Source organism: Schistocerca nitens, chromosome 4 (assembly GCF_023898315.1).
Source record: "Schistocerca nitens isolate TAMUIC-IGC-003100 chromosome 4, iqSchNite1.1, whole genome shotgun sequence".
NCBI classification, from domain to species: Eukaryota; Metazoa; Arthropoda; class Insecta; order Orthoptera; family Acrididae; genus Schistocerca; species Schistocerca nitens.
In genome coordinates, this window is record NC_064617.1 from 143,598,757 (window position 1) to 143,606,365 (window position 7,609).

Genomic DNA, 7,609 nt, shown 5'->3' on the forward strand with positions numbered 1-7,609 from the left:
GTGTCCACTTAGGCAGTAGACTTTTATTATGGGATAGTCTTCCCATACTCTACTTCTTGCGGTGTAATACTTTGGTATTATGGAGGTCAAGGTCCAGTTTTCATTTCTTCTTTTCCCTTTAACTCCGTATCCATTACATGGGTATGTCAAAGCATGTGACGTTTCAGATATTGTAGTTTATCGTTTTCGTAATGAGTAATGGGTGTTTCAAAAGAGATTTTATTGTTGTTATACCTTATCTGACGGTGTACTGACATACATATTTATGTATTGTGTATGATTAGAGAGTAGAGGGTACCAGACTATCTTAGGCACCCATGTCCAATCCTGAACCAATGAAGTTGTAGCAGTTAGGTTGTTCACACTTAAATGTGTTTACAGGTTCCTAGGTTTTATTTCTAGAAGGGTTTTATTATGGAAGAATATACAGTTTGAAGTGGGTATTTCAGCGTTGCTTCTTGCGCTTAGGTATTGCTGTTTATCACGTAAGGGTGTAATCGTGAATAGAATATTCGTATTGGAGACGTGGTGTACTTGGTTATTTAAGGGTATTTAGTTATCAATGGTTTTCAATGAAAGGCCTTTTCAGTTCATAGAGATAGGTTGTAGCACAGCTGTGTGCTTCATGTACAGTTGCAGTCGGTCTATGGTTAGCCTGTTCCAGATTGGTTTCACTTTTACCTTTAGGTTCTTATATCACGCAATACACCTTTGGCGTACAGTAATGAACATGTGGAGTTGGATCATGTCTGATATTTGTGACCCTTTGTTAAATATATATCGTGGAATACTCTGTTTTTTTTTTTTTTTTTTTTTTTTAAATGAGCGAAAGCTGCCTTTTTAGACGTCCTTTGCTTTTATGACTACAACCAAGTGTTTTGTGACTGTGATTTAGGTTTATTCTGTGCTTATGTTTCACATGTATTTCTCGACTAGAGCAGCAGAAAAAAATTGGGCAATTGACATAACTGTTTTATTGGTACTTTGCAGAATATTATCTTAAGGATACTTCAACTGACACATGAAACACGTATGTATTCAGTCTATTTATTAACAGCGATAGCGAGGCATGACAGAATCTCTGACCAGAGAGTTATTTATCGTTGCTAGTCTGCGCTTGACCGCGCGAGTGCTCAGTTGCGAGTAGGAGTTGCGTGTAGGGAGTCGCGAGGAACAGTTGCGAGTGTGCAGTTGCGTGTAGCGAGTCGGCAGGAACAGTAGTTGTGTGTGAGGAGTCGCCGGGCGTCGACATGGGTCTCTGGTCACGGTTCTGGACGAGGTATATTGTTATCGAAGGTAATGAAGCAGCATTGCGCTCAGCTAATAACACATGTTAATTGTAATTAATTTGTTCAAGAATTGCCCCAAAAATAATTTTCTTTTAAAGTAACTGTTTTAAACAAAAAGATTCATTTCAAGTTAAATAATATTTCCTATGCATTCCCTCCAAGAATCAAAATTAAACATGGGCCAGCATTGCACGAAGCTGTGCCATAAAATAAGAGCAGATATAGATGCAGTTTTACTGAGGTAAGAATTTTGGTTTTTGTGTTCAGGTTTAATTATTGCACAGGGCCGAAGGTCAGCGCAGCTGCCCTTATAAAATTTATCAGGTTCATCTTAACGTTAATTTTGTGGGGACTTAACATTTTTGCACGTTTTCATTATCATTGTCTTTTATTTTGCGGGGAGGTTACACTTGGCGACATCCGTACCAGGATCGTATTTCTTTGAGAATCTTCTGAGAAGTAGTCAGATATCTGCTCTTATTTACTAAAATATAATTAGCATTTGGCGCAACGCTTTTACTAATTTTGTGACTTTCTTTCCACAGATCATCGGCAATTTGTTGCTCTTTGTTGCATTTGTGTTTGTTGCATTTTGTATTGTCTTTGTTTCATTATTGAATAATTGTGATTTGTGTAAAAATGCCGCGAAAGACTGTTAATAGTGCATCGCGAGGTATAATGAGCGAAATAACCGATTTAAATAACTTCACCGATAGTACTTGTGACACACAATATATTGATGACAATCCTCCGTTTACTGACAATCAGTACGTACCGACCACTAATGTTACTTTTGATCTTAGTGATGAACAGACGAATTCAATTGTGTCCTCTGTTAATTTTACGACAATTGATGACGCGGGGCGTTCTGTTGCAATGAGCGCTGCCCAGTTCAACACAACCGGTTTGCAAAATTCACGTGACGAACAGACAAATTTTTCTAATGAAAATGAACAGTATAATCAGAATGCTTCGGATTTATTTAACTCCGAGATGGTGACTAACAGTGCACATCCGATTAGCAAACCTTTTCAAGAATCACAGAATATCCAAATGGATACACAAAATGTGACAATTGCGGGTACGCCATCACACAGCACGGAGAATAGAACCGGTAATTTTAGCTGGTATCACGTTATGGCATTTTTACGACAAATGGATGAAAAACAGAATGAAAAACAAGACAACCTTAATAAAAAATTAGACGACCTTAACGAAAATAACGAACAATTAAATGAAAAATTAGACAACACTTCCAGACAGTTAAATGAAAAATTAGACAACAATTCCAGACAGCTTAGTGAACAGATTAGAGCCGTTGCCGCCCAGTGTCATGATACTAAAGAACAGTTACGCGAGGAAATAAAGGCTTGTGCTAGGAAAAGTAGCGAAGAAATTAGATCTGTTGCTCAGGAATTAAGGGATATGCAAACAGCCACAACAGAAACACTTAGAGACGAAATTGGTGCAGTCGGTAAACAATGCTCTAAAAAAGCAACACAATTACGCGACGAGTTTAAAGTAATGACAGCAGAACTTTCGCGCACAATGGATGCAAAGATTGACGCGAAATTTGAACAACAGAACAGTCAAATTGACGAGCGTTTTAATCTTCACCTACAAAACAGTGATACGCGTTTCCGCAAATTTATACAGGATCAAAATAAAGTAAAACGACAAGTTATGGAAACAATCACAGCACAGAGGCAAGAAGACAAACGTAAATTGTTCATGAAAGCAAAAACATACGTAGACAACAGTATTGCTACAGTGTCCGACGAAATTAATACCATCAAACAGTTGAACACAGAATTACGTGACGAAATTTCCGATCTTAAATCAAAAACAGATACACACACAGCAGATATTCAGACTGACTGACAGATTCGAACAATTAGAACTAACACAGGATTCCGATGTCGTCAAAGCTGACGTTAAAAAACTGAACGAAACCACACGTAAAATACAAAAACAGATTAATGCCTCTGACACTAAAACCGATGATCAGGTAAAAATACTGACTGAAAAATATGATGAATTGGCCAGTCGTATTGACGTTATTGAAAGTAATAATGACAGTAAATCAGACGATACTGCACCGATTTTGTTTAACCAAACACCTGAATTCCAAAATTTACAGCAGACAGTCAATGAGATCGATTCGTCTAATAACACATTGCGTAGAAAGTTGTCAAGTTTACAGCAAGAGGTAACAGAGATAAAAAATATTTCAGTTAATAACACATCACAGCAGACGCCACTTTGCGAACATTTGTCAGACTCACGCAGCGCATATAATTTAGGTAATCTACAGAGAGTACGCGACTTAGATTCAGAACAGTCACAGTCAAACAGATTCCCATACAATCCTGAACCTGTTCCGTCATTCAGAGATGATAATTGTGATTACAAACATTTTCTAACAGTGAGAAAATTTAAAGTATTTAAAAATGACAGAACACAGATTCACCCTCTGGATTGGATACAACAATTCAGCTTTGCTTTTCCACCGACTTGGCCCGTAACGCATAAACTTGAATTTATTTGCAGCTTTTTGGAAGGCAAACCGGCAACTTGTATGAGACCGATCGCGAGGCAATGCTATTCGGCAGAAGAGTTTCAGAATGCTTTTCTGTCAGTGTATTTGTCGAAGACGACACAGCGTGGAATTAAAGATCAACTAATTAGTTTACCAAATTATGAGAACACAAATTTTCCCAGTGTCACGCAATTTTTTGAGCATATGGTCCAACAAAACCAGTACTTAAGTGAACCATATAATGAATCTGCACTCATTCAATTATGTATTTCTAAATTGCCACGATCATTAAGAGTGTCACTGTTAACGGGTCAGCAAAAAGAAAATATTTCGGCATTCAGGGATCTGTTGTAGCTTTTAGAAGTGCAGCAATCGGATTATTCCTTTATAAACAAAAATTTTTCGTATAATAACCAAGGCCAACAAACTTACAGTAATTACGATCAACCACGTAATTTCAATAGCAAAAGTAACAGACGCTTTAGGAACGACAACCACCGGAACTTTAATAGCAGACAAAATTTTAATTATCAGTATCGTCAAAATTATCAGCAGCAGGAACCATATTTTAGTAACAATAGAGGTTTTTCACAACAACAGCAACAAAACCAGCCGGTTTGCATACCTAACCAACAATGTAATGCACAAGGTCAACCAAACTTTAATGTTTCGCCGCGTGCACGTATAATCCCAGCTACAACAAATAGTAACGCACGCCAGCAAGGAAATAACTACGTGCAGAAAACACAGTACTTCAATTCCTATCGCAATGCACCGTATAGGAATGACTATTACGACAGACGTAAAAATAATGACCAAAATTTTCAGCGTACATATAATAACAGTCGGTCTTACCAACAGCAAAATCATCCGCAAGAACATATTCTCATGAATGAACCAGATAGTAGATATCATCCAGAACGTAATACGTCTGGAAGAAATAACAGAACAGTTCAAATAGTCGAAATGCCACAGAATCCTCCAGAAAATAATAACACGTCAGATAGAATCTGACTAGATACTGTACTGGTCGCATCTTCCAGTAACACAAGCACTACTTTAGACACGCAGAATGTTGTTCACGAAAATGTTATTACTTTTGACGACATCCGAGACTTTTACAGGAAAGACCAGTTGTTCAAAAAACTATTTCACACCCTGCCATCGAAATTAAAATTGGTTCATCGAAATTCTCAGCAGTAATCGATTCTGGATCACCTATGTCAGTAATAAATGAAGAAACTTTTAACGAGTGTAACAAAGAGAATAGCTATCCTACATTACCATTAGGCAAAACGAAAGTGAAAGGAGCAGTATCGAGTAAAGGAGTAGATGTTAAATTACAGACGCATTTATCTTTTTGTATTGCAGGTCATACTTTTCACTCAGATTTTTGGATTGTTCCTTTATTGACAACAGACGTTATTTTAGGTACTAATTTTCTGGTACAACACGACGCAGTTATTGATTTTCAAAATTCCTATTTAATGCTAAAGGGTGAAAATGTACAATTGGCTTTAGAATTTCAGCACTCTTTATCTGCGGAAGAACAAACAATTAACCGTACAGAGGTCATTTCCGTATCACGTGGCATTGACTGTAATTCCACATTGTTCACAGATACGTACGTACATAACTATAATACCCCAGACGAAGCTGACTACGACGTAATGCAGATGATTTCTGATAAAGTTGAACAAAGCAGTGCAAATACAGACGACGAACGCACGCAACTACACAAACTTCTTTTACAACAAGCTCCAGTTTTCGACAACATTCCTGGTACTACGTCCGGTTTTATGTATGAATTTCAAGTCAGACAGCACGACACATTTAAAGCCAAGCATTATCCCATTCCATATATCCATAGAGAACAGGTTAGGAAAGAATTGCAGGATATGCTTGACCAAGGAATTATTGAACCAGCAGTTAGTCCGTACATAAACCCGCTACATATTGTTAAGAAAAAAGATGGTACACTTCGCCTCGTACTTGATTCACGCCACATCAATAATATAATTATTAATGAAACAGATCGACCACAGACACTAGAGGAACTACTACAGAAATTTCACGGTACTGCTATTTATTCTACATTAGATCTGAAATCGGGATTTTGGCAAATTCAGCTCCATCCGAATTGCAGAAAGTACACAGCATTTCTCTGTTTTGGCGACTGTTACCAATTTTGTAAATTACCGTTCGGCTTAACAATTTCCTCAGCAGCTTTTATTCGCGGTTTGAACACAATACTTCCGACAGAACTTAAAGACAGAATTACAACGTACGTAGACGACATTCTTATTGCAGGAGCTAACTGGACTGAACACAATCTGATTCTTGAACAACTGTTACAAACTTTTCGTGCACAAGGACTCACAGTTAATCTTAGTAAATCGCATTTTGGCAAAACTTTTATAAAATTTCTTGGACACGTAATTTCAGCAGAAGGCATTGCGCCTGACCCAGAAAAACTTCAAGCTTTACGTGACATTACTGTTCCTACGACGAAGAAACAACTACGCAGTTTTTTGGGTTTAATTAACTTTTTTCGTAAATTTATTCATCACTCTGCTTTAGACACACCTAGATTATGCCAATTGACAGGTAAAAACACTATTTGGTCCTGGGATAAGCTAGCTCATTCTGAATTTGTGAACCTGAAAGAAGCCTTGTTGAATGCTCCACTTTTATCGCACCCAGATCTTACCAGAAATTTTTCCATTGCCATCGACAGTTCCAACACCGCTTTAGGTGTACACATTTTTCAGGAAATTGAAGAAGATGGTTGCACAGTAATTAAAAACATCGCATTTGCAAGTCGCATTCTGTCACTTGCTGAACGAAATTATTCCGTTACCGAATTGGAAACATGTGTTGTATGGGCATTTACGAGATTTAGGCACTTTCTTTATGGCAGACATACCACCGTTTACACAGACCACAGAGCTATACAATTTTTACTTTCAGCTAAATTTTCACACGACAGATTAAGCAGAGGGAAGCTTTATTTACAGAAATTTAATTTCACAATTGTTCACATTCCCGGCACACAAAATATTATAGCAGACGCACTATCTCGTTCTCTCAACAACAATCAGCAAGACATCGCAACCAACTTCTGCAAAGCAAATTTCAGCGTCATGTACATTCAACAAGTTGCATTTGAAAATTTCATTTCGTCGTCATTACAAGACATAGCACAAGAGCAGAATAAAGACAACGTATGGAAAGAGATTAAACACCTCTGGCAAGATAGGAAAAATGTTACGATTAGAAACCATTACACTGTACGCAATGACATTCTATTTCGCCGCTCTCATCCTGACAGCAACAATTGGTTATTATGCATTCCTGGCGAACTGGTTAACAAATTAATCTGGTATACTCATTTAAGTTACTCACATTACGGAGCCAGAAAATGTTTTCTTATACTGAACAGAACTGTTATTTTGCCAACATGGAAAAACGTATACGACGAGTTTTAGCGTCATGTAAAATCTGCCAGAAAGCTAAGTCAGACACAACTTCACATATTCCTCCATTATATCCCATTGTACCTGTTAAATTGAGACATACGGCCGCTGTAGACATTTTTGGTCCGATTCCCAGAACTAATAGAGGTTTTTGTTACATCTTTGTCGCTGTTGAACTTACTTCAAAATTTGTTACCTTCACTCCGTTACGCAAAGCTACTGCTGAAACTGTTTCGAAAGCATTTGTAAAGCATTTTCTATTTCATGTATGGCATGTGATGAAAGTAATTTCCGACAATGGATCA